Source organism: Hypanus sabinus, chromosome 5, assembly GCF_030144855.1.
Source record: "Hypanus sabinus isolate sHypSab1 chromosome 5, sHypSab1.hap1, whole genome shotgun sequence".
In the NCBI taxonomy this organism is placed as follows: Eukaryota; Metazoa; Chordata; class Chondrichthyes; order Myliobatiformes; family Dasyatidae; genus Hypanus; species Hypanus sabinus.
This window is the reverse complement of record NC_082710.1, coordinates 93,478,971-93,505,415: the sequence shown is the minus strand read 5'-3', so window position 1 is coordinate 93,505,415 and position 26,445 is coordinate 93,478,971. Positions and strand designations below refer to the sequence as shown.

The following is a 26,445-nucleotide window of genomic DNA, read 5'->3' as shown; positions in this document are numbered from 1 at the left end:
TACCGGAAAATTGCTTTGTGATGTGAAGTATGTCTTACAAATAACCATGACTTCACAGTCACTGGTACTTTAACTAAAAATCTGATCTGTTGTTGGAACCAGTATAGGTTTCAAACAATAAAAGGAAGACCATTTATTGACAATAAGAAGCATAATGCATTGTGATGGGTAATGGAACCCTTTGTCTCTTAATTATTTACATTTTAAGAAAATGGCAAAAATTACTGATTCAATCAACTGACTAATACTTATTGCAAGCAATTTTTGTTTTTTTTTAAAATTGCGACGAGAGACCTAGGCGAGGCTGATTAGGACCCAACTGTTGGAGTATTGGAGACTGGAATAGAGACACAATATGAGAATGAAATGAAGACAGACTTCTAAACTAGATGCCAGATGAGAATCCAATGTTGAGCTGATGATTGAGTAGCAAACCTCAGTTCAGGTGCTCTTTAGATATTAAAATCTTAGTGCCAAAACATGGTGCCAATTAGTGGGCAGTGTCTAATTTTTTAAAGGCGCTACACCTGTTATCTAAATTTCGAAGAGTTGGAGCATCTAAATCCCAGAGGCCGGTGCAGTCAGGTGCATGTCATAATAGAAATTACTGAGGTCCTACTTTGGAAGAAAAGAATCAGGTTTATTATCACTGGCATGTGCCGTGAAATTTGTTAACTTAGCAGCAGCAGTTCAATATATAAAATATGAATAAAAATATAAAAAATGAGTAAGTAAATCAATTACAGTATACGTATATTGAATAAATTAGAAGTGCAAAAATCAGAAATACTGTATATCTTTAAAAAAGTGAGGTATTGTCCAAGGGTTCAATGTCCATTTAGGAATCAGATGGCAGAGGGGAAGAAGCTGTTCCTGAATCACTGAGTGTGTGCCTTCAGGTTTCTGTACCTTCTACCTGATGGTAACAGTGAGAAAAGGGCATGCCCTGGGTGCTGGAGGTCCTTGATAATGGACGCTGCCTTTCTGAGACACTGCTCCCTGAAGATGAACTGGGTACTTTTTAGGCTGGTACCCAAGATGGAGCTGACTAGACTTACAATCCTCTGCAGCTTCTTTCAGTCCTGTGCAGTAGCCACCCACCACCACCACCCCCCCCCCCCACCTACCAGACATCAATGCAGCCTGTCAGAATGCTCTCCATGGTTTTTAAGTGTACTTGTTGACATGACTGATCTCTTCAAACTCCTAATGAAGTATAGCTGCTGTCTTGCTTTTTTTATAACTACATCGATATGTTGGAAACAGGTTAGATTCTTGGAGATCTTGACACCCAACAACTTGAAACTGCTCACTCTCTCCACTTCTGATCCCTCTATGAGGATTGGTTTGTGTTCCTTCGTCTTACCCTTCCTGAAGTCCACAGTCAGCTCTTTTGTTTTATTGACGTTGAGTGCCAGGTTGTTGCTGCGGCACCAGTTCACTAGTTGGCATATCTCACTCCTGTACGCCCTCTTTTCACCACTTCAGATTCTACCAACAATGGATGTATCATCAGCAAATTTATAGATGGTATTTGAGATATGCCTAGCCACACAGTCATGTGTATGTAGAGAGTAGAGCAGTGGGCTAAGCACCCACTGCTGAGATGTGCCAATGTTGATTGTCAGCAAGGAGGAAATGTTATCACCAATCAGCACAGACTGTGCTCCAATTGCAGAGGGAGGTACAGAGGCCCAGATTCTTCAACTTCTCAAACAGGATTGTGGGAATGATGGTATTAAATGCTGAGCAGTAGTTGATGAACAGCATAGGTTTTTGTGTTGTCTAGGTGGCCTAAAGCCATGTGAAGAGCCATTGAGATTGCATCTGCCGTTGACCTATTGTGGTGATAGGCAAATTGCAATGGGTCCAGGTTCTTGCTGAGGCAGGAGTTCAGTTTAATCATGACCAATCTCTCAAAGCATTTCATCACTGTTGATGTGAGTGCTACCAGGCAATAGTCACTTAGGCAGCTCACATTATTCTTCTTAGGCACTGGTATAATTGTTGCCATTTTGAAGCAAGTGGGAACTTCCCCCTGTAGCACTGAGAGGTTGAAAATGTCCTTGAATACTCCCGTTAGTCAGTTGGAACAGGTTTTCAGAGCCTTACTAGGTACTCCACCTGGACCTTCCGCCTTGTGAGGGTTCACTCTCTTGAAAGACAGCCTAACATTGGCCTCTGAGATAGAGGTCACAGGGTCATCAGGTGCTTCACAGCTGTAGTTGTATTCTCCCTTTCAAAGCGAGCATAGAAGGCGTTGAGTTGATCTGGTAGTGAAGCATCGCTGCCATTCATGCTAATGGGTTTTGCTTTGTAGGAAGTAATGTCTTGCAGACCCTGCCAGAGTTGCTGTGCATCCGATGTTACCTTCAACCTCATTCAAAATTGTCCCTTTGTCCTCTGCAAATCATACCTGGTTTTCTGGTACAGGCCTGGGACGCCAGACTTGAATGCCACAGATCTAGCCTTCAGCAGACGACGTACCTCCTGGTTCATCCTGGGTTTGGGAATGTATCCATGGCTCTTTGTTTGGGAAAGTATTTTCAGTGATCTTAAACTCTACCTTGTTCCAGATGTATTGCTGAATTGGTCACAACAGCATAAATGATTAACATCAATCTTCATTTGTTGAATAGTGATATATCAAATAAATCATTATTTTCCTTAAATGTTAGACTAATGCTGTATAATGCCTCAAAGACACAGGATAATCTTAGATCATCTATGCAAAATATTTTAAAAAATTAGGACTTTTCCAAATTCAATATCTTATTGATTAAGCTTGTTACATAACAAAGGATTATCCAGACCAATTCAGTATGATCCAGTTAAATGTTTTACAAATAGGCTACTTAATTAAACATTTATAAGCTCAATTTCAGATGTAATTAAAGGTTTAGAGCTGAACAGTGGATTGTTGAAGTTTGCTATCCCTCCTGACTTAAGTACAGACAAATGTAATAAATATAACTTACTTGTAAAATGAGTCGCTGTGACAATATTTTCAAAATGCTTTACATACTCAGCCTATCAGTTAAAGTTTTAGTCATTCACATGGCAATGCTTTTTGTATTGACATCTACAAATCTTAACAAAACTTGTAAATTCTTGGAATAAGCCCTTCACATTCACAGGAGACAGTAGTATTACAGGAGACAGTATTGCAGGAGACAGTAGTATTACAGGAGACAGTATTGCAGGAGACAGTATTACAGGAGACAGTATTGCAGGAGACAGTAGTAGTAGTTGTAGCTGAACTGCTGGCGTTTTTCTGTGCAAGTTGCACCAACTGTGTTGACTTCCATGTGAATTTGGAAGATCCAAACTTTTAGACCATTTTCCATTGGTAGTTTCTTGTACTGTGATGTCACCTGTGGATTCAATTTCAGGGAAGGAACATAGGTGTACATCATTTAGCCCAGGGGTGGGCAAACTTTTTGACTTGAGGGCCACAAAGGGTTCTAAAATTTGACTGGGGGGCCGGACCAGGAGCAGATGGACAGAGTGTTTTGGTAATACACCTCATAAGAGAAAATAAAATATCATGGGATATGTAGAAAACATGTGCTTTAATTTCAATTGAAACTGAACAAATGCATTACAACAAAATATCTGTCTTTGAAGTCCCATGGTATTTAGCTATTTATTGAAATGTCTTTTAAAACACTGATAATTAAATGAATAAAATACAGCTTTTTTTAATAGTAACATTATTTTAAAGCACTGAAAATTCTGTTATCCTTCAAGATATTATCATCATCACTCTCCTCCTGACTGTCTTTATTTCAAAAACGGTAGGAGATGCAGGTCTACTTGTCCTGCTCCTTCTTATTCAATTGTCCCCTGTGCCAAAACTCAACAATGACCCGCACAATGACAGAACAGTGAGAGCGCGCCAATACGCGGAGCTCTGTGCTCACAAATCCCCGTAGGCTATCTCCCTTAGCCGGAACGCTGGCTAATTGTGAGCCGGTTCGGATGTGCCAGGAAATGGGTCGCCACAAGGTCACAAAGTAAAGCGCAAATGTGGAGTAATACGCTGCACCTCAACAAAGGTCAATGTATATAGAGTGCGTCATCTATTGGGAAAACGCCAGAATTGCGGGGAAAAAACGTTAACAAGGTTTATTAATATAATTTCATCAAGTTCTGCGGGCCGGATTAAAAAGCTTAACGGGCCGCATATGGCCCGCGGGCCGTAGTTTGCCCATGCCTGATTTAGCCTGTGCTAACTCTGAGGAACCCGTCCGTGGACCTTTACCAGATTAAATCTGACACAGCAAAGAGAAGTTCAATGTGGTCATCTCAGTGGTCCCAGTGGTGATCCCAGTGGTCATCTCTCTCATATCACTTTGGATATTGTTGGAGGGGGATGACCTAACAGAGGAAAATCACGGTGTTCAGGTCTCTGGAGTCAGAAGGGAAGGGGGAAGAAGAGGCATGCTGTAGTGATACGGGATTCATTAGTTAGGGGAATAGACAGGAGGTTCTGTGGGCAAAAACAAGATTCTCGAATGGAATGTTGCCTCCCGGGTGCCAGGGTTTGGGGTGTCTCAGATCGAGTCCTCAGCATTCTTAAGTGGGAGGGTGAATACCCAGAAGTTGTAATCCATGCAGGTACCAAAGACATGGGACGGATGAGTGATGAGGTTCTGCATTGGGTGATCAGGGAGTTAGGTGCTACGTTAAAGGGCTGGACCTCCAGGGTTGTGATCTCAGGATTGCTACTCATGCCACCTGCTAGTGAGGCTAGAACTAGGAAGATTATACTGTTTGATACAGTTAATACAGATTATACAGTTTATATAGTGGCTAAGGAGTTGGTGTAGGAGGAAGGGCATAACAACTTTGGAACATTGGGCTCTCTTCAAAGGGGGGGAGGGACCTGCATAGAGGGGATAGTTTGCATCTGAACTGGAGGAGAACTAATATCCAAGTGAGAAGGTTTGTTAGTGCTGCATGGTTGGGTTTAAACTGTAGCTGTAGGGAGATGGGAAACCATGTGCCTAGACAGTCGGTAGAGAAGTTGTCAAGACAGATGCTAGTAAGACCTCAGACAAAATTAGGATTCAAAAGGTTGAGCATGGTGCAACAAAGTCAAAATTGGTGAATATGGGACTGAAGGTGTATCTGAATGCATGCAGTATATGGAATAAGGTAGATGAACTTGCAGCACAGTTGCAGACTGGCAGGGATGATGTTGTAGACATCACTGAATCATGGCTTAAAGATTATAGCTGCGAGATTAATGTTCAAGGATACACATTGTATCGAAAGGATAGTCAGGAAGTCAGAGGGGGTGGATTTGGTCTGATGGTAAAAAATGAAATCAAATCATTAGAAAGAGGTGACATAGAGTCAGAAGGGGTTGAATAATTTTGCATAGAGCTAAGGAACTGCAAGTCTAAAAAGATCTTGATAGGAGTTGCATACAGACCCCTATACAGTAGTAAGGATGTGACCTACAAATTACAACAGCAGATAGAAAATGCATGTCAAAAGGGCAATGTTACAATAGTCACAGGGGACTTCAATATGCAGGTACATTGGAAAAATCAAGTTGGTGCTGGGTTATAGGAGGGGGAGTTGTTTTGAGTGCCTATGAGATGGCTTTTTATAGCAGCTTGTGGTTGAGCCTACTAGAGGATTCAGTTATTCTCGATTGGGTGTTGTGCAATGAACCAGAATTGATCAGAGAGCTTAAGGTAAAAGAACCCTTTGGGGAAAGTGATCATAATATGATCTAGCAACACACACAAAACACTGGTGGAACACAGCAGACCTGGCAGCACCTATAGGAAGAAGTACAGTTGACGTTTCAGGCCGAGACCTTTTGACGAAGGGCCCCGACCCGAAACATCAATTGTACTTCTTCCTATTGATGCTGCCTGGCCTGCTGTGTTCCACCAGCGTTTTGTGTGTGTTGTTAGAATTTCCAGCATCTGCAGATTTCCTCATGTTTGTGATGTTACGAACTCTGTGGGTCACTTACCAGCAAAGGTCGAGAGGTCCGTTGAAGTCTGATGGTACTATTTTTAAAGGTCTTTATTTATAAAGGGGCACAAAAATAAGATTAATACAGACATTCAGATAATATACGTCGTCAATGCTCAATCTAAAAATGCGGGTATAATAATAATCATCAATTAAGCAATAGCTCTATCGTTTGTCTAGGACAGGGGTCGACAACCCGTGGCTCTGGAGCCGCATGCGACTCTTTCAACTCTGTGCTGCGGCTCCCTGTGGCTTTGGAAAATAAATGATGTATTTAATTAAAATGTATTTTATGTTAGTTTGTTAGTTTTTGAAATGTAATTCTGAATTTGAAGATTATGGTGATCCTGTACAATCTAAATAAAACGTTGTGGCGACCCATTTCCTGGCACATCCGAACCGGCTCACAATTTGCCAGCGTTCCGGCTAAGGGTGATAGCCTACGGGAGTTTGTGAGTACGTGTCTTTTGGAGCATTCCCGCCCATAGGGGGGCAGGTTGAGAGAGGCTTAAAAGCAAGACTGTGTAGTTCGAATAAAGTTATCTTTGACTGCAGTTTACCCATTCCGTGTCGTTATTTTAGCGCTGTGTGTAGCACACTGCTACAACGTGTTTTTATCACTATTAATATACGTCACCGCTGCCAATGCCTGACACCCACCAGTGCGTGATTTCTTTTAATTTTTCGATCCAAGGTAGGCTAACGATGTAGTAACCTTCAACCCAACGTCTTTTTTTCGGAGTTCAAAATGTTTTTGTTGCATGCAGAAATGTAATTTTGTTTGCTCTGCAGGAGTTCATCGATTTCATAAATGCAAAACATTATAGTTTGTTTATACATAGCATAAAGGCAAAAAAGAAACGTTGTATGCAGTGTTATTTCATTTTAAATGTCAAACGGGTTTTGTGGCTCCCAGTGTTTTCTTTTCTGTGGAAAACAGGTCCATATGGCTCTTTCAGTGGTAAAGGTTGCTGACCCCTGGTCTAGGGGATATTGTATTGTCCGATGGAAAGATAAAAGTCACTGTCCTTTCAAGCTGCAGCTCTTTGGGTTTAAGAGAGACGGTTTTAAACTTGCCTGGGTCTTTTATGAGGCCAATCCGTTGAGTTGGGGGAGTTGTTAGTTCCAAGTCGTTTTCTGTGGTACCAGCCACCAGCCCCCAGGCAAGGGAACTGAATGCACGTGGCTTCCTTCAAATGGCTTCTCGCTATTACAGGATTGCTAGCGTTTCTTCTGGTGCGTCTGAGGGGCTGTCCCCTCTTTTATTTTAACTCGCAGGGTAGTAGATGTCAATCAGGTTGGGATGATGCAATCTCTCTCTCAACCAGCCCACTTTGCCCGAGGGCTTGCACGTAGCATAGTCCCCAATCCACAAACGTTGTCTCCAGGAGACAACGGCCATGTCTCTCTCTCATTTCCTGGGTCCTCTGACCCAACCCGATAATGCTTTTGCAATTCTCATAAAGGAGGGGGCTGCGGGCGTAACAGTGATAATATGATCTAATTCACCCTGAAATTTGAGAAAGCTTTGGGGATTTAGGAGGCAAGTTACTTGCTGCAAGATTCCTATCCTCTGACCAATATTTATGTCCACATTGTGGATATGACTAACCAAATTCAGTTTCTGATCAATAGTAACCTCCAGAATGTTAACAGTGAGGGATTCAGTGATGTTAATGCCACTGAATGGCAGGGGGTGATAACAAGAAGTTTTCTTCTACACATGCAGCATGAATATTACTTGCCACCTATCAGCCTGGGCTTGGATGTTGTCCAGGCCTTGCTGCATTTGGATGTTAACTGCTTCAATGCAGATTTTTAAAAAGAGTGATAGACTCGGAAACATTGATGTTTGAAGCACCCGAGTGTCTTAAAAGGTAATATGTAGGTGTACAGAGAAATTTGGAGGACAAGTGATACACAGACTTTAATTGTGAGCGGATTTTAGCGCAGGAATAGGAGTGTCATGATGCAATTACACAGGGCTTTGGTGGTTCTGTTTGAAGAATATTGTATACCAAGTTGGTCTCAGATCTTAAAAACAGGAGATACTTAGGTGAAATAGAATTAAGATTCAGTAGATTCATGAATCTTAAAAACAGATTTTAAGATTCCTCATCTTAAAAACAGGCACAGCAGGACTGTGTGCTGAGCCGTATGCTCTACACACTCTTCACACGTGACTGCACCCCAATCTACACCTCCAATTCCATAATTAAATTTGCGGACGATACCACAGTGATTGGCCTGATCTAGGACAAGGATGAAACAGCCTACAGGCTCGAAGTAGATCATCTGACAGAGTGGTGTAAGGACAACGACCTGGTCCTTAACACTTCTAAAACAAAAGAGATGATCATTGACTTCAGGAGATCAAAGGACAGAGTACACACCCCCCTCCATATAAATGGAGAGGTAGTGGAAAGTGTGGAACACCTAAAGTTCCTTGGAGTTATGTTGTCAAAGCAGCTGACATGGACCACCAACACCTCGCTGACATGGACCACCAACACCTCGCTGACATGGACCACCAACACCTCGTTGACATGGACCACCAACACCTCGCTGACATGGACCACCAACACCTCGCTGACATGGACCACCAACACCTCGCTGACGTGGACCACCAACACCTCGCTGACGTGGACCACCAACACCTCGCTGACATGGACCACCAACACCTCGCTGACATGGACCACCAACACCTCGCTGACATGGATCACCAACACCTCACTGACATGGACCACCAACACCTCGCTGACATGGACCACCAACACCTCGCTGACATGGACCACCAACACCTCGCTGACGTGGACCACCAACACCTCGCTGACGTGGACCACCAACACCTCGCTGACATGGACCACCAACACCTCGCTGACATGGATCACCAACACCTCACTGACATGGATCACCAACACCTCGCTGACATGGACCATCAACACCTCGCTGACATGGACCACCAACACCTCACTGACATGGACCACCAACACCTCGCTGACGTGGACCACCAACACCTCGCTAACATGGATCACCAACACCTCGCTGACATGGACCACCAACACCTCGCTGACATGAACCACCAACACCTCGCTGACATGGACCATCAATACTTTGCTGCTTGTAAAAAATGCAGAACAAAGACTCTTCTTTCTCAGAAAGCTGAAACAGGCCGAACTCCCACAAAAACTGTTGCTTAACTTCTACAGAAGCACAATTGGAACACCCTGACCAACAGTGCCACAGTGTGATATGCTAGCTGCACAACTGCTGAGCGACAAGATCTGCATCGTGTGGTGAAGGCGGCCCAGCAAATTGATAGGATGGAGCTCCCAGGACTGGACACCATCTAGTCCAGCAGACTCAGGAGGAAAGCAATCAGCATAACCAGAGCCACCACACACCCCGGCCACTCCCTGTCTGACCCGCTTCCATCCAGCAAAAGGTTCAGGACACTAAAAACCAGAACAAATAGACTGAGGAACAGCTTCTACCCCGGAGCTGTGGCCTCCGTCACACCACTCCCACAGGACAATGACTGAAACTGTGAGCACACACAAGGACTCAAATACTTGCACTAATGGCATTTTGTGCATTACTGTGATATTCTGGTGCTGCTGTAACTTATTTTCTGCTACTTATCTATTTAATACTGTTTTTCTATTACTGTCTTGTTTTAATCTACTGCTTTGTTTGATTGCCTGAGAGGAAGCCAAACAGAGTTTCATTGTACCTATGTACAATGACAATAAAGATCATTCAATTCAGTTCAATTCGAAAAGAGACTGGAGATGCTGGAATGGTCTCAGCCTGAAAAGTCAAATGTTTATTTCCCTCTACAGCTCCTGTCGAACTTGCTGAGTCTCTCCAGCAATCTGAATTTGGAGAGCAGACTTCAAATGAGAAAAGGTTGCATTGGCTACATTTCAAGAGTTTAGATAGGGTGAGAAGTTTGAAACTTAAAAACAATCTTAGAGGGCTCATCAGTATAGATGCAGGGAGGATATTTCTCTTGGCCGAGGAGTCAACAAGGAGAAGTATTTTTGGGACTGAGGCGGGGATGGTGATGAATCTTTGGAATTCTCCACCCAGTATGCTCTGGAGGCTCAGCCACTGTGTTCAAATTGTTAGTTTTCTGGATAATAATGGAATCAAAGGGTATGGGGACAGTAGAGAAGAAAGGCACTGAGGAGAAAGATCAGCCATGAGGGACCAAACAGCTCATTTCTGATCCTAATTCTAAGGTCCTTATGCTCTTACGTAGATCAATGCAAAATGCTGATAAAGTTTCCAAAGTTACTGTAGAATCTTTCATTTCTTTTCATGTCCCCCCAAAAAAATTATATTCAAGAAAAAATAATGTAAGTCCCATCATGATCAAAACAATCTAGGTCTTTCAATTAGAACAGCAAAAAAAAACATTCTAAATATGCATGTACATGAACATCGAACCGCTGATAATAAACCAATGGTTTACAACAGATGATCTAATTAAAACTCAGAATGCAATCGATAGACAGGGAGAAATATTATGTATGGTCTGTGTTATTTTGCTAGAAAATAGTATGTCTGGTTTCAAAGGCACAAAATATATCTTTGCTACAAGTCTTACATTATGTTTCAGGTATTAATTTTAACTAAGGACTTTTTGGCATCTGCAAATATATTCACAAGGCAATAGTAAATGGATTGAAAATAAGTTAATTTTAAAAATGTCATTATCAGTTAACAAAATTTCATTGCTTCTTGTTAATTTCTTTTCTACTGCTGATTCCTCATTCTAAGCATGTTTCATTTTCCACAGCTCTGCCTGATTTGCCACCTTCAATCAAATCATTGAGCTCAAAAGTGTGGTAAAGTGCAAATGGCAGAAATAACAGGCTAGGCTTTTATTGTGTTCCTCACATCAGCCTGAGTGCTAATGCCAGTCACGACTTGGAGTGCTCTGAAGACCAAATTCATGCATTACAGCCATACCTCAAAACAAGCTGCTCTTAATTGGCTGAAAAACACTTTGGTACATCCTGAGGTCATACATGGCTCTATATAAATTCAAGTCTTTTTGTTTATTTCAACTGTGACCCAAAGCTGAGGCTTGTGTGACTGAATTACTATTCATTATTTTTCTCTTCACACATCTCTTCTGGAAATTAGGATGGAGCAGCAGGCATGAAATTATCTAATATAGTGCAGGAAATTTGAAATTTGAAGGATCTCCCTAGTTGAAAAAGGAAACAAAGCGAAGAAAGGCTGCACAATCAGTATAGGTCACAGAGAAAATTGGCCCATTGGGTTGTTAATTTGTTTTGAATGTTGTACAGTGTAATGATAATGCCACACCTCACATACAGTAGCTGTGTTATTGGTTCAGTATGGAAGCTTCCCCAGCTGTTTAACATCTCCCTAAATACTGCAATAATAATCTCTTCGCTGCAACTGCAATTCGACGAAGGAAAGATAAAAGTGTTCCACTTGAAAATTTGTTTGCCCACAGAGTGTAACCTCACTGCATTTTAACCTGCTCGCCAACAAAATTTGGGAACACAATCAAAGGCAGATCAGAGAGCAGCAGTCATTCAATGAGGCAGGTTTCAGGGAAACAAGACTCTTAGTTTTAGCTTTACTTTAATTTATAACTGCTTTGAAAGAATATAATTCTATTTAATAAAGGGAAAGGGCTGGGTAATGGGATTAGGATGACTGGGGGGGGGGGGAGCTGCAAGGAAAACCATCATAGTTTATAATCAGTGAAGAAGTAAAGTTATATTTGCTGCTTGTACATGGAGACTAAACTCACAATGGTTTCCACAATTGCTGCAGGAAACCCAATGTAAAGTAATCATTAAAATCTTTCCTTTCCAGAGCAGGTTATTCAACAATCACTAAACTTGAAATTGTTACACGGGGGCGACAGAGGAGAACCCAAGTGCAGGACACTGGCACGTCGACTCAGTTGGGGAGGCTGGCGTAGACCTGAACGTAGAGCAGGAAACCAGAGGGATCTTGACAAGGAGACGGGATTCACAGGGACTTTCTAGAAACTAAAGTGGAACTTAGAACTACCGGTTCTAATCGGAACAGAGAATGAAGTATCACATGAGACTTGACCAACAAACTGGCAACCTGTGATAGAGTCACCATCGTATTTATTTCCCAGTCTCTGAACAGAGCCAGATGTACAGTAATTGGGTAATTAGCAGCAATTGACTGAAATTGGGGCATAAATAGGGAGAAAGAAGTGTTGAAGGGGAACGGCCAACTGGAACCATGACAGAAATAGTTAAACTGGGAGCAAAAGATGTGTATCTATGAATGAGGGCCATGTTCTTCAAAAACAGAACTTGCTGGAAACAGTCAGCAGCTCAGAACACATCAATTACTTTTTCTCCATTCCTTCTCGCTTGATTTTCTGGTATTTTCTGTTTTAGCCTCAGATTTCCAGAACCTGCAACCAATCATATCTTCCTCTCTTTTCCTCTGTGTTTTCCATTGAAACCATTTTCTTAGTGACTTTCAAAAGTAAACACGAGGAAATCTGCAAATGCTGGAAATTCAAGCAACACACTCAAAATGCTGGTGGAACACAGCAGGCCAGGCAGCATCTATGAGGAGAAGCACTGTCGACCTAATGAAGAGTCTCGGCCCGAAACATTGACAGTGCTTCTCCTTATAGATGCTGCCTGGCCTGCTGTGTTCCACCAGCATTTTGTGTGTGTTGCTTCTCAGTGACTCCCTGGTTCAGTCATTCCTCCCCACCCACCACTTACCATTCCCTGGTACTTTCTGCTGGAATGGTAAGCAATCACAACACTTCTCCCTACATCTTCTAGAGAATCAAACATTCATTCCATTTCAGTTAAGGATCCACATGCACCTTCTCCAAACTCTTCTGATGTACTTGGTGCTCCATTGCGGTCTCCTCCACACTGGCAAGAGCAATCACAGATTAGTAGTCTTGAAGAGTATCTACATTCTGTCTGCAGTGGCAATCCTGACCTCCCAGTTACATCCTTTCCATTCCCACACTACCTCTCAGTCTTTGACCTTCTCCACTGCAAGGGTAAGGCCAGACACAAACTAGATAAACCAACTCCAGTCCTGATAAAGGGTCTCCGCCTGAGACATCAACTGTTTATTCCCCTCTATAGATGCTGTCTGAGCTGTTAAGTTCCTCCTGCATTTTGTGTCTGTTGCTAAATAACACACATGTTCCTCCTGGGTATCCACAACCAAATTATATGAATAGTGATCTTTCCAATTTCAGGTAGTCCACACTCCCTGTGCTCCTTTCTCTCTCTTTCTGGATCTCCTGTTATTTTGTTTTATTTCCCTCCACTTGGTTCCTTCTGACTATCACCCTCACATGACATCTTCTGGTTCTGCTTTGCCCTTGACCATACATTTGCCCATCTTTGCACAATTTTCTGTTTTCACGTATCACTTTCTTTATTTATCTCTACTTCCACCTTCCCCTCCTCCACCCTAGTTGGCTCCATCAGTCCATCGTCTCCCTAAAATTTGAATTTAAGCTCTTTCAGTTGTATTCACCCACACCAACCTCTCACCATCTCCAGGATCTATCTCCCCTCCTGTCCCAATTCATCTAACTGAGGATGTTTTGGAGGAGAACAATGTTTAATTTTGTCAGTCATATTAAGTTCATTAATTGTCCTTTTTCTTTGCAAATACTCATAAATCTTCAGTGAACTTGCATTTCATATTTATTTCACCTTATTGTACTGTAACATTTTTACATAATAGCATTTAAATAGCAGATTTTGCCTAGAATCCCAAGAACTGTACAAAAATTAATTCTGGCAATATTTACATTAAAATATTTACATTTCTTTTCATCTGAAAATATAAAGCAGATGGAAGTACAAACAATGTTGGAAGAAAGCAATTGCTCTTTCTGAAAAACAATTAGTCACAGTGAGATAAAAAAGATGAAATGTGACAACTAAAATTTAATGAATTTTTGCCACTGGCACATCTTTTGATGTACCGGTTCTATTTCTTGGAAAGAACTGCCTGATCTTAGTAAGATTCATCTTCAGTAAGATTCAAGATTCAAAGTACCTACACTTATTATCAAAGAATGTATAAATTATATAACCTTGAGATGTGTTTGCTTACAGTTATGCACAAAGCAGGAAACCTGAAAGAACCCAATTAAAGAAAAAATGAAAAGACCAACACCTGTTGTGCAAAAGAAAGAAAAAAAACAGAAATGATGCAAACAATTGAAATGAGTAACCATATTCTGAACCGAATTGAGAGCTCAGATCCAAACCCCAGATCTGTGTGCTAAATATGTGCTGTACAGAACATGGAACTGTTCAGCAAAATGTGTTATGCCAGTGTTATATGATGTTGGCATATGATGTTATGCCAACCTTTGTAAACCTCCTCGAAGATTACTTCGCTTCTACACGGCCTATAATCGTCTATTTTTCTTATCCATTAACCCTACTATCTCCTGACACTCATTAAGTTCTTAACTCGGTCAAGAATTCACTTCTTGACTTCTAAAGCTGAAGCTTTAGTTAGCATTTGCTTTTGGGGAACTTCATCAAATGCATTCTAGAAGTCCTTTTAAATAACATATACTTTCCTTGAAATAATGCTTAAGTCAACTCTTCAAAAAAATTCAATTAGATTTCTCAGCATGTTAAGAATTTTAAAATTCCATGCTTGCCCTGATCTGTTGAAATGTTCAACATGTTCAACCAATCTGCACATAATAATTGACTCCAACAATTTCCTAAAAAGCAAATGTTCTACTGACATTCCTGAGTTCCCTCAGTTTCTCTGTCCCTCTCTTACTACTCTTGAAACTCCAAGAGCAAGGATAATTGTCCAATTCCCCAAATCAGAAGAAAATAGATCACACAAGAGTACAGCACTGGCGCATGATGTTGTGTCAACCTATATAAACATATTCCATGATCAAGCTAACTCTTCCTTCCTACACAGCCCATAATCCTCCACTTTGTTCTTATATCCGTTTGCCTATCTCAGAGTTACTTAAATGTCCCCATTGCATCAGCCTCTGCCAAAACAATGGCAGTGACTCCCAAGCATCCACCATTCTCTTTAAATTCTGTAAAATAAGATCATCCTCTGACACTTCTCTTAAATTTTCCTCTAATCACCTAAATGCACATCTTCTGGTATTGGCCATTCTTGCCCTGGAAAAAAAGGGCTGGGTGTTTACTCTCTCCATGCCTCTCATAATCTTACACAACTCTATCTAGTTGCTTCTCATCCTCCATCACTCCGAACCGAAGACACCTAGCTCACTCAAAGCTTTTCCCATAAGACATGCCACTAATCCAGGTAGTATCATGGTAAATCCTCTGCATCCTCTCAAAAGCTTCCACATACTTCCTTCAATGAGGCGACCAGACATGAACACAACATTCCAAGTGTGGACTAAGCTGGAGTTTACAGAGCTGCAATAATGCCTCATTGATCTTGAACTCAATCCCCTGACTAAAGAAGGCCACCACAACATTGTCTTCTTAACAACCCTAGCAACTTGCATGGCAGCTCTGAAGATCTATGGACGTGGATCCCAAGATCCCTCTGTTCCTTCAGACTGCTAAGAATCCTGCCATTAACCTTGTACTCCAATTCGATCTTCCAACATGTATCATTTCATAATTTTCTGGATTGAACTCTATCCGCCACTTTTCCACCCAAGGTCTGCATCCTGTCTATATCCTAGTGCAACCTATGACAGATCTCTACACTATCCTTAACATCACCAGCCTTTAGGTCATCTGCAAACTCACTATCCTATCCCCTCCACTTCCTTATCCAAGTCATTTACAAAAAAAAAGATCTGATAGAGCTGTGCCCCCCTAACTGATGCCTATGGAGCACCACTAGTCACTAACCTCCAAGCAGAATACATTCCATCTAATGCTTCCTCTTATGAGACAATGCCACCAGGCCTCCATGATCACATGCCTCCTGACTTTCTAGATGAGTATACCATGGGAGACCTTGTTGATATCCATATACACAACACCCACACTGCTACCTTCATCATTTTGCCTTTGCACATTCTGAAAGCTCAGATGAGACTTGTGAGGCAAAACCATGAAGAATCTACCTCCAGCTTGGCTGACTAATATCTCCATGACATGGGCCAGATGAACTAATAGACCTTGAGACCCACAACCTCCAGGATTTTTTCATCATGATTCATTATTTCTTGGCACACAGAACTTTTCAATCATAAAGCTAATTATAGCACTCCCTGCCAACCCAGCCAGTTTAGTTACCTGCACTTGATTTTGAAGTTCAAATTCAAGTTCAAGTTTATTGTACATATATGCAATCAAAGAAAACAACACTCCACCAGACCAAGGTGCACCCACAAAATATATATCACACACAACACATAAAGCAAAATGTTACCATAAAAAAGTTAATAAATATAATTCAAAATGCACATAGCATGCAGTATAGGTAAATAGTAAATAGCTCACTGCCCCATTGACGAGACCTTGGTGGTGGCAGGCTATTCATTAGTCTCACAGCCTGAGGGAAGAAGCTGTTACTCAGTCTGGCAGTCCTGGTCCTGATGCTTCTGTACCTCCTTCCTGATGGTAGTAGTTCAAAGAGATTGTGGGATTGGTGGGCCCTTTGTATATTACAAGGTCCTGTGTATGTTAATCAAAATGGCCTCTTTGGTTTGTTACGAGTAGGAATGCTTCTTTGTCGGATAAGTATTTCTCTCACCCTTGTTTTGCTTTAGAATGGCTGATATGGTAATTGTATTCATTTGTTAACCAATGGGGAATGTTATTGAGTCTTGTGATGCTGGGAACTTGGGGGAGGGGTTTTCACAGGTTTTGGGGTGTGAGGAGGAGGCCGAGGAAGATGCCGAGGAAGGTGGACGTGGGCTGGGCTGCTCGTAAGACCACCGGGGTGGTCCCAGGTGCGACGGCCGGATGGGTCGATTGGTTCGTTGATTGAGCTCCAACGAGTGCACTAAACAGACTGAACTTTGATAAGTTGGCACCTTTTGTTTTTTTTTCCCTTGTATATATATATATATATATATATATATATATATATATGTATATATATAGTATTGCCTACTACTCTTCTAATTTTAGTAAACTCTTTAAAGTGTATTTCATAACGGTATTTGTTGTGGGTTTGATACTGTTGGCGGGCGCGAGGCATTAACTCGATTCTCACAGCATCTGCGTGTACGGGAGGTGGGTTGGTGAGTGGCTGGATCTCCTTTTCCCCTAGACATGTACCAGCCTGTTGGGTAAGTGTTACATTTGTGGGGTGCTCGTCCCGGATTGGATTGTCAGGGGCTGTGGAATCGCGCAGGCAGCAGAGCGGAGATGGACAGAGATAAGTTTGTTTGTTGGTGCCAGTTTGAAGGTGTACCAGTACAGTACGCATGCGTAGTGAGCAGAGTGGATTTTCGAGGTTCGGGAGACGCGATAGTGCAGGGTTTAAGTTCGGTGAAGGGTATTGGGCAGGTAGAATTGGTAGCTAGACGGTGTGGTAGAGAGGTAGAGTCTAGCTGGGTGTTGGTTCGTACGAGTGCTGAAGTCAGTACGTTGGAACTGCCAGCGACGGTCAGTGTACCGGGGGAGGAGGGGCTGTGGGGGCTCCACTTCTACAAGGATGAGGCTGAGGAGATCGGGGGAGGAGCTAGAGCTAGAGTTGGACCCCAGAGAGGTGCCTGGCACTAGTAAAGGGAGGTAGGAGGAGGGAGTCGTGACTAAGCCCCGCCCCCCCAGGTAGGGTGGAAGCCTCGGAGCTGGCAGCCGCACTTAATTCCCTGGTGGGAGTGGCCGAGAGGCCACGGATGAAGCTGGGGGTGTTCTTCGGAGCCAAGCCTACTCCGGATGGGGAGGTGGACTATGAGACCTGGATCGAGCATACGTCTTTGATGTTAGAGGAGTGGCCAGGCTCGGAGGAGGAGAAGAGGCAGCGATTGGTGGACAGTTTGAGGGGTTTAGCAGCCAAAACCATCCGGGAGTTGAAAGCTGAGAAGCCTGGGGCCTCAGTGGAGGACTGTATAGAAGTTTTGGAGGGAGCGTTTGGGTTGTCAGGGGAACCCTGGCTGCTTTTAGCAGAGTTCCAATGCCTGGAACAACGGTGAGGGGAAAAACTCTCTGAGTACATATTTAGGATGGAGGGGATGCTCTCGGGGCTGCGGTGCCAGGGGGTAGTGAAGGCGACTGAAGTGGCTAGCGTGAGGATGAGTCAGCTATTCAGTGGCTCTCTGGAGGAGGACAAGGTGGCGTGGACTATCCGGCAGGCTTATCGGAAAGGTCCCCCTCCATCCTTCGGGCAACTGATTAGAGAGGTGCGAGAGGAAGAGAGAGCCTTGGGGCGGAAAAGGGGCGCAGGCCTACGGGAGCGATCCTCAGCGATACAGGAAGTGGTGGCTGGGTGGAGGAATGACAACCCCCCAGGGAGTAGGGAACCCCCTTTGGAGGGGAGGGACAGGGAAAGTACCTACTCTCAGGGGCGATCAGTGCAGTGGATTGGGAGCAGGAGCCGTCCTGGGAGAGGAGGGGCGGCAGGCAGTGTGTGCTTTAACTGTGGGAAAGAGGGGCATTTCAGGCAGGACTGTGGAAGGCCGAGGGTGTGCTATAGCTGTGGAGAGGAGGGACACTTTAGGTGGGATTGTGAGAGACAAGGAGTCCCGCGGAGGACAAGCCCCCCTATGACTAAAAAGGGAGAGGTGTCGGGAAACTTAGGAGAGGCTCAGTGAGGGAACGGACTGGAGCCTCTGGAGGAACACGTTCCCAGAGATCAGCCAGGTGACCACCGGGTGCCCACACCTCTATTCCGGATGGGCTGGTAGGACCCCGTGCCAGTGTGGGTCTACAGATAGAGGGAGTTTACGCAAAAGCCGTTCTTGATACGGGATCGCAGGTGACCTTATTGTACCGGTCTTTCTACAATCAATATCTAAAGCATTTGCCCGTAACACCATTTGACGCCCTGCAGATTGGGGTGTGAGCGAGGGTGACTACCCATACAATGGGTACCTATCGGTGAGATTGGAGTTCTTGGAAGGCGATGTGGGAGTGTCGGAAGCTATTGAGACGTTGGTGTTGGTGTGTCCTTACCCGGTGGAAACCGGTGGTGCTGCCCTCCTGGTGGGGACTAACTCCCCAGTTGTGCGACGGCTCCTGGGAGCTTGTAAGGAGAAAGGGGAGGAAGACTTTCTGGAGACCTTCTCGGTGCATCCAGTGTTTCGAGCAGTGTTCGCAAAAGGGGTTGCCTCCCAAGGGCTGGATCCAGAGTGTAAACGAGGGACGGTGTGGTGTACGCAGGCGAGGCCCAAGGTGATCCGACCAGGGGAGGTAGCACTAGTGATGGGGACCCCCAGATTCCCAGGAGTGCCGACGGGCGAAGCCCTGTTGGTAGACGCCCCAGACGATCTTGAAGGGGAGACACGATTTCCGGCGGGGGCGCTGGTGAGGCCCGAAGTGCGGAGACCAGGGGTGGTACATGCGAGACGTATAGCTATAAGTGTCAGGAACACTATGGCAAGAGAAATCACCTTTAAGAGGGGAATGCCACTGGCACATCTGTTCCCGGTGACGGTAATGTCTAGCGCACCAGTGAGGACCCCTAACGGGGAGGGATCGGAGCATCGAAGGGAGCTGACCGCTGAAGCCTTTAACTTCGGGGATTCCCCTGTGTCGCCGGAGTGGAAACACCAGCTAGTGGAGAAGATGCTGAAGATGGAAGCTGTTTTTTCTCGGGGCGAGTTTGATGTTGGCTGCGCCAAAAGCACTCACCACACAATCCAGGTGACGGAGGACACCCGCTGGGGTTCTTTCAGTTCGAACGAATGCCCCAAGGCATATCCGGAGCCCCAGCCACCTTCCAGAGGCCCATGGAGAGAACTGTGGGGGATATGAATCTGTTAGAGGTGCTGGTGTACCTGGACGATTTGATAGTGTTTGGATCAACTTTGGAGGAACATGAGGAGAGGCTGTCGAAGGTGTTGGGCCGGCTTAATGAAGAAGGGTTGAAGCTTTCCCTGGACAAATGCCAGTTCTGCAAGTCGCCGGTTAACTACATTGGCCATATCATTTCGCGAGAGGGAGTGGCTACTGATCCAACCAAGATAGAGGCTGTGACCACCTGGCCGAGACCCCAGAAAGTGGGCGCTCTGCGCTAATTTTTGGGGTTCTGTGGGTATTACCGGCGATTTGTGAAAGGATACGCCAAAGTGTGTCACCCATTGACTCAGCTGTGGTGTGGCTATCATTACACTCGCTATGCTCAGGCATTTCCCACCAAGGATCAGAAGGCGACGACAGTGGCGAAGGTGTTATGGGAGAAGTATTTTGTGCATTACGGCCTTCCCAGGCGAATCCATAGTGATCAGGGGCTGGACTTTGAGAGCCGCTTTATCCAGGAATTACTGACTAAGCTTGGGGTTGAGAAATCCAGGACTACCCCTTATCACCCCTAGGGAGATCCTCAGCCAGAGAGATTCAACAGGACCCTGTTGGATATGCTCGGGATGCTGGAGATTGGGCAGAAAAGCAGGTGGAGTCGTCATATTGGACAATTGGTTCACTGTTACAATTGTACTCGCAATGATGCTACAGGGTATTCGCCCTATTATCTGATGTTCAGGCAGGAAGCGAGGTTGCCCATTGACGTGTGTTTTGGAGGTGGAGTGGGTGAATTACCCGGGAAGTCCCATCTAAAGTACGTGTCCGACATGAAGAGGGAGTTACAGCGGGCGTACGAGTTGGCCGAGGCGGTGGCTACCAAACAAAATCAGAGGAATAAGATGCGGTATGATCGAAAGGTGAAGTTTGTGCAATTGTTACAGGGCGACCGGGTCCTTTTACGGAATTTGGGACTCCCTGGTAAGCACAAGTTGGCAGATAGATGGGCGGCCCGCCCCTATGTAATAGAGAGCCAGATGCCGAACCTGCCAGTTTACCGGGTGAAACCTGAGGATGGGAAAGGGCCTATCAAGGTACTCCATAGGAATCACCTGCTGCCACTGGGTCAAGCGGTGCAGGTGGATAAGGAGCCCGAGTGGGAGGTTACGCCCAGTACAAGGACTCTGCGAGGGCGCAGAGAACGGGAAGAGCCCGCTGCTGAAGAGCGGGGACGGGTCCCTCACCCGGGAATGGCTACCGATTTAGAAGAGGACGACTCAGATGAGTGGGTCCTGTTCCCATTCGCTGGTGCTCCAGTACCAGGAGAGGAGGCTCCTGGCCCTTCCCATACTGAATTGGGTGAGAGGAGGGAAGGTCTTGAGGGTCAGATGGAGAGGCAGCCTACATTGGTGGGAGAGAGGGTGGAACCTGAGCGTGAGCCGGAGAGATCTCAGGTGAGGGAGGACCCCCCCGTGAGGAAGGGGGTGGGGGTCTGGCAGGTAGACCTGGGGTGTCCGAGACAGTGGGTTCGCAGGTGACGAGGGAGCCCAGTGGGGCAGAAGGGGTATGGAGATCTCAGAGGATTAGGCGCCCCCCCGGAGCGGTTGACATATGTGGTACTGGGAGAACCAAGTGTGATTTCTACTGCTCTGGGTAGTTATGTCACTGCTTTCTGCACCTGGATTGGGTTTTGTGTGTTGCAAGAAGCTTTAGGGAACTCTAGTAATACCATGAGGGCATGACATTTGCTGGTGGGGAGAGAATGTACAATGTCCTGTGTATGTTATTCAAAATGGCCTCTTTGGTTTGTTACAAGTAGGAATGCTTCTTTGTCGGATAAGTGTTTCCCTCGCCGTTGTTTTGCTTTAGAATGGCTGATATGGTAATTGTATTCATTTGTTAATCAATGGGGAATGTTATTGTGTCTTGTGATGTTGGGAACTTGGGGGAGGGGTTTTCGCAGGTTTTGGGGTGTGAGGAGGAGGCCAAGGAAGACGCTGAGGAAGGTGGACGTGGACTGGACTGCTCGTAAGATCACCGGGGTGGTCCCAGGTGCGACGGCCGGATGGGTCGATTGGTTCGTTGATTGAGCTCCAATGAGTGCACTAAACAGACTGAACTTTGATAAGTTGGCGCCTTTTGTTTTTTTTCCTTGTATGTATATATAAATATATATATATATATATATATATATATATATATATATATATATATATATATTGTATTGCCTACTATTTTTTTAAATTTTAGTAAACTCTTTAAAGTGTATTTCATAACGGTATTTGTTGTGGGTTTGATACTGTTGGCGGGCGCGAGGCATTAACTCGATTCACACAGCACCTGCGTGTACGGGAGGTGGGTTGGTGAGTGGCTGGATCTCCTTTTCCCCTAGACATATACCAGCCTGTTGGGTAAGTGTTACATATACAACACTCCCTGTAAATGTGGCAAATAGAGGAGAGGGAGACCCCAGTGATCCTCTTGAAGGTTCTTACTGTCTTCTGTAGGGTCTTGGGGTTCAATGCCTTGCAGCTTCTTTCCCACACAATGTTGCTACCAGATAGGACACTCTCGATGGTGCTCCTCTAGAAAGGTGTTAGAATGGGGGAGGGAGCCTTGCACACCTCAATTTCCTCAGGAAGTGTAAATGCAGCTGTTCTTGAATAGTGAGGAGGCATTGTGGGTCCAAGCTAGATTGTCCGTTATGTGCACACCAAGGAACGTTGTGCTCTTTACTCTCTCCACAGCAGAGCCATTGATGTGCAATGAAGAATGGTCAACCTGTTTCTTCCTGAAGTTCAATCATTTCTTTTGGCTTATTCATGTTGATACTCAGGTTGTTACTCTCACACCACTTGATAAGGCCTCCTTCTCTGTAGGCCAACTCATCATTATTGCAGATGAAGCCAACCACCGTGTATCATCGGCAAATGATGATAAAATCTGAGCTGAATCTGGCAGTGTAGTTGTGAGTCAGCAAAGTAGCAGTGGCTGAGCACACGGCCCTGGTGGGACCAGTGCTCAGGGTGATGGAGCCTGAGATGTTGCTGCCAATTAGGACTGACTGGGGTCTTTCTGACAGTAAATCCAAGATCCAGTTACAGAGGGGGTATTGGGTCCCAATGAGAACAGTTTACCCACCAGCCTCTGAAGGAAGCCGAGCTGAGGTTGATGAACATATGAGGGAGGCACCAGTTTCTAGGTGGAGGAGGACGGAGTGGAGGGTCAAGGCTGTGGCATCTTCAGTGTAACTGTTTGAGTAGTAAGCGAACTGGAAAGAGTCTGATGTAGCTGGAATGTGTGATTTCATATGATCCAGTCCCTCAGAACACTTCACAATCGTTTAGGCCAGTAACTATCGCTGTCTTGAATACCAGAATGATGGTGGCTGCCTTGAAGCCTGCACAGACAGTGGACTGTTTGAAAGAGATTTCTTAAGACCTCTGTTAGCTCAACTGCACAGTCCCTCAGCACCTGACCAGGTATGTTGTCCCTCCCCAGTCGGATCCCTAAGCAATGCAAAAGCCTTTGGTTTCAGAAATGATTTCTGGTTTGTCCTGGCTGTGTAGTGTTTAATCACGGTAATGTGCTCAATGCTCTTTCCTACGTAGCCAGTCACCGATCCCCCATATTCATCAATGTTGATGTGATGTTCGTAGGTAGCTGCCTCCCTGAATACGCTCCAGTCTGTGCTTTAGAAACAGTCCTGTAGCACTGAGGTGGCAAATTGTGACCAGGTCCTCATCTCCCTGTGAACTGGTTTGACACATTTCACCAGTGACCTGACTGCAGGGATTAGCAAAATGGCTCCGTAGTCTGAGAATCCAAGGTGAGGATTTGGGGAAGGGTGTGGGCAGGGACTGCTCTGTAGGCTCCACAAATGTTGGTATAAACAAGTTCTCTCCTCTCGTTAAGATTCAAGATTCATGATTGTTTAATGTCATTTCCTGTATAAAAGTGTATGGAGAATGAAATAATTGTTTCTCCAGATCTGATGCAGCACAAAAATAACACAAAAGATAAAGGACACAATAGTATTAATACACACACACACACACACACACACACGAGATAGACATACATAATATAACTTTATACATAGATTGATTGTACGTCATAAAGTGACACTAGACTCTACGTTAGGTGACCGATGGGAATTAATATAGTGGTGGAGTTAGTGAGTGGAGGTGTTGATCAGCCTTACTACTTGGGGAAAGAAATTGCCTTTGAGCCTGGTGGTCTTGCTGTGGATGTTACACAGCCCCTTTCCTGATTGGAGTGGGACAAACAGGGTGTGCGGGATCTTTCTTGATGGTACTGGCCCCTTTCTGTGCACATGTCCTTGATGGCAGGTAGGCTGGTGCCAGGAATGCATTGGGCAGTTTAGATTACCCATTCTGCAGCATTCCAGCCTACAACAGTGCAGTTTCTGTACCGAGCAGTGATGCAGCTTGTTCAGATGCTCTCTACTGCACATTTGTAGAATAATAAAAGTATAAATATGCAAAGCCCAGTTCTCTTCAGCCTCCTCAGAAAATAGAGGCTGAAGACTGCATAGGATCTGTTCTTGGACCATGAGAGGTTGTGTGTGATATGCACCCCAGGAGTCTGCTGTGCAGGGGGGAGGTGAGTGGTGTGAGTTAGTGAGTGGCACCAGGCTTTGACCTCTTTCATCTCCTCTCTGTAGGCCGTCTCAGTGGTGATAAGGCCCACCACTGTTGTGTCATTAACGAACATGACGATGTGATTACTCGAGTGTCAGGCTGTATAGTCATGTGTCGGCAGAGTGTACATCAACACAGGCCCGGAAGGTACCTGTGTTGATGAGGTTGGGGAGGGAGGAGTGGTTGTGCACCCTGATTACATGAAGTCTGTTGTATCTCAACCATGGATTTGGTATTGCAGTAGATATGGTAATTGCACTCGTGAATATGCAGATGTCAGCTAATTATTATTTCTTTGTGATAGTATTGAACTTGTCATTGTAGCTCTTGTCAAGACTTGGACACAGCAATGCTTTGCTGCCTGCTTGCATTCTGCCTTGCCTGAGAAATTGGACTGTCAAGTCAACTGACTCTGAAGACAAGTGGTATTTGTTTTATTCTTAATTGTTCTTTTCAGCCGCAGTGTAGGCTTTGCTTTCCATTTGGGAGTTTTAGTTAACGACCCTGTTTGGCCTAGCGTTTATTGTTTTCTTTTCCCTGTGACACTGTTTCTGTGTCTCTCACTCTGCACTTGGGCCATATCCAGACCTGGTGACACGTTGGTTAGGAAATCCAACACCCAGTTGCATGGTGGTGTAGTTAGACTGAGGAGTAGGAGCTTGTTCACTGAGGTCTGTGGGACAGTAATGTTGAATGCCAAACTGAAATCCAGAAACAGAATTATGACATAAGTATCTTTGTTTTCTCGATGTGTCAGAGTCAGGTACAAGACAGATGCTATGGCATATAGACCAGTTAGCCTGGCCTCAGTGGTTGGGAAGATGTGGGAATCAATTGTTAAGGTTGAGGATATGGTGTACTTGATGACACAGGATAAGATAGCACAAAGTCAGGATGGTTTTCTTAAGAAAAAATCTTGCCTGACAAATCTGTTGGAATTCTTTGAGGAGATTACAAATAGGATAGATAAAGTGGATGTAGTGGATGTTGTATATTTGGATTTTCAGAAGGCCTTTGACACAGTGTCACACATGGGGCTACTTACCAGGTTAAGACCCCATGGTATTACAGGAAAGTTACTAACATGTTTAGAGAATTACCAATCTGCAGATGCTGGAAATCTGAGCAACAGACACAAAATGCTATACATTTTCCATAGAGGTTGCCTAGCCTGCTGAGTTCCTCCAGCATTTTGTGTGTGTTGCTATGGTTAGAGCATTGGCTGATTGGTAGGAGGCAATGAATGGGAATAAAAGAATCCTTGTCTGGTTGGCTGCCAGTGACCAGTGGTGTTGGGACCACCTCCTGTATATCAATGATTTAGATGATGGAATAGATGGCTTTGTTGCCAAGTTTGCGGATGATACAAGAATTGGTGGAGGGACAGGAAGTGTTGCGGAAACAGGTAGGCTGCAGAAAGACTTAGACAGAATGGACAGAAAGTGGCAAATGAAATACAGCGTTGGAAAATGCATGATCATGCACTTCAATAGTAGAAATAAACTCTGTAGACTATTTTCTAAACGGGGAAAACATCCAAAAAATATGAAATGCAAGGGAACGTGGAGATCCTGTGCAGAACACCCTAAAAGGTTAATTTGTAGGTGGAGTTGGTAATGAGGAAGGCAAATGCAATGTTAGCATTCATTTCAAGATGTCCAGATTGCAAGAGCAGGGATGTGATGCTGAGGCTTTATAAGGCACTGGTTAGGCCTCACCTTGAGTATCTAAGAAAACATGTGCTGGCATTGGAGAGGCAGTTCACAAGGATGATTCCAGGAATGAAAGGGTTATCATACGAAGAACATTTGATAGCTCTGGGTCTGTACTCGCTGGAATTCAGAAGGATGAGGGGTATCTCAATGAAACCTTTTGAA

At 44.5% G+C, this 26,445-nt stretch overlaps 1 long non-coding RNA gene across 1 annotated transcript in view; it reads left to right on the top strand.

Moving 5' to 3' along the window:
* The window catches only part of LOC132394288 (uncharacterized), a 632,507-nt gene that overhangs the window by 100,833 nt on the left and 505,229 nt on the right, over positions 1-26,445 (top strand). The gene's annotated exons all lie outside the window — the stretch shown is intronic.